Genomic DNA, 2,261 nt, shown 5'->3' with positions numbered 1-2,261 from the left:
GTGGTTGGCGCAGGATAGAGCAGGGTTTAGGGCTGTTGTGCATAGGGTCGCTATGAGTCGGAAACGACTCGACGGCACATAACAACAACCTTCATTACTCCAGTCACTGAATCAATCCGTCTTCTCAAGCATCTTCCTCTCTTGCACTGTCCCTCCACCCTCCAAAGTATGACATCCCTCTCCAAGGATTAGTCCCCTCCTGGCAGCATGCCCAAAGTATGGCAGGCAGAGCTTCAGAATCCTTGCCTCCAAGGAGCAGCCTGGTTGCACCCTCTCTAGGACCAACCTATTTGTTCTAACAATCCATGGTATAGTCAGTACTCTTCTCTAGCACCACAGTTCAAAGGCATCATTTCTCTATCATCCCTAGTCATTGTCCAGCTTTCTGATATATAGCAAGTACTTGCAAAGACTATGGCATTATGGCCTGGATCAAATGCACCTTAGTCTCCAGACTGACATTGTTGCTTTTCAGTACTCTTGCTGGTACCAAGAGTATTGATTGAGGAACCAAACAAAGTAAAGCTGTTAAAAATCTCAGTCTCTTCACCATTTTTCATGATGCTGCCAGTCGGCCCAGTGGTGAGAATTTTTAGGGTCACTGAGTCATAATTGACTAGATAGCACCTAACAACAATAGAAATATGTTAGCGTTAATAATAGCATAAAATTTTAAATAATACAATGAAAATTAACTATAGCATTATATTTATTTCCCCAAATTATAAGGAGTATGGTATTTTTGGAACCTGTTCATGCCTGGCTTAAGGGAAGATTCTAGAATACTCATTTTTGTCCAGCCCCTTGGAATAGCACATGCTATATTGCTTCTGAAAAATTCCACTATATACTCAGCATAAAATGAGATTTAAAAAGACAAGCAGTATTTTAATTCTACTCTATAATGGCTTACGTATTGCTGTGATGGTGGAAGCTATGCCACCATTACTTTATGTACTGGTATGGTCACTCGTGGTGGACAGATTGCGTCACAGCTTTCAGACTAAGACCTGCTTCTCTTTCTCAATAAAGTGGCCAATAAAACAAAGGAAAACATTTTCTGATAATTGCTGGTGTGTATAATTGAGTTATCACTGACCCTCCAGCAGGTTTTCAGAAGAAGTAGATTGTACAGGAGTTGTTAATATATTGTATTCAAAAATGAACCCCACAGGCTCTCATTTATATTAATTACAAAAATATTAGTGAGAAATACTTGGTATATTATTGGGAGAGAGAAAAGTAGCATCAATCTTAATGACAGGGATGAGTAAACTACTTTTAGCAGCATGCTTTACTAATATAATACAACTCAAAATTAGAAAAAATAACTATCCATTAATAATTAGTGTACAGTGTATAAATTGTAATCTAGGAAAATTGGAATTCGAAGAAAAAAATTAATTGAAACACATCTGTGATCCTATATATGAAAACTCATTACCATCTCGTTGGAAGTGACTCACAGCTGACCTTCCAGTGGCTTTTCAGGGGAGAGTGCCCATTTTCTGCCAAGGAACCACTGGTGGATGCGAACAGCCTAGAGTCTATGGGTTAGCACAACTCCCTGTAGACTACACCACCAGAACTCACATTAGTGGACTGAAATGGATTGACATTGGCCATTGTGAATCATACATTTGCATGGTCTATTGAGAATAAGAAATGGTATTATATTCATCAACAAGTAGAACATATCAACATTTATCCTTAAAGACAGTGTTGCCAATGTAAGAGATTTCAGAATAAACCAGTAACTTATCCATTACAAATAATATTTTGTCAACTACATAAAGAACTGTATATACATGGATCTCGCAGAATACCTAAGAATTTTGTTGAAGACAATGGAGATGTACATTATCATTAGACAGAACAAGGCCAGAGGTCTTATTAATATACAAATTTAAGTTGAAACTGAAAAATTAAATCCAGAAGAATTTAATGCAGTCTTTGACTATGTACAAACCTGAATTTGAGATTCACACTGAACACTAATGGCTAAAGATCAGACAAGAGTACATGACACCAGAGAAAGCATTTATGAAGAAAGCAAAAGATCATTACAAAGATGGGAATGAAAAACAAAAATCTGTGTCAGAGGCGAGACTGAACCTACCGTAGAATAATAGCTAAAGTGAATGGAAGAAATGGTGAATTCATAGAACTGAACAAAAGAGTCAAAGAATGGCTTAAGAGGACAGAGTAAAGTTGTTTGTTGTTATGTGCTGTCGAGTCGCTTGCGACTCATAGTGACCCTA

General features: G+C 37.6%; 1 protein-coding gene across 1 annotated transcript in view; it reads left to right on the top strand.

Annotated features, from left to right (window-relative positions):
• Positions 1–2,261, top strand: part of ZFR (zinc finger RNA binding protein) — a 104,428-nt gene that overhangs the window by 66,511 nt on the left and 35,656 nt on the right. The gene's annotated exons all lie outside the window — the stretch shown is intronic.

This window comes from Elephantulus edwardii, unplaced genomic scaffold (genome assembly GCF_000299155.1).
Source record: "Elephantulus edwardii isolate Elephantulus edwardi_28Jun2011 unplaced genomic scaffold, EleEdw1.0 scaffold00191, whole genome shotgun sequence".
Lineage (NCBI taxonomy): Eukaryota > Metazoa > Chordata > Mammalia > Macroscelidea > Macroscelididae > Elephantulus > Elephantulus edwardii.
The sequence above is the reverse complement of the archived record's forward strand: the minus strand, read 5'-3'. Positions and strand labels throughout refer to the sequence as shown.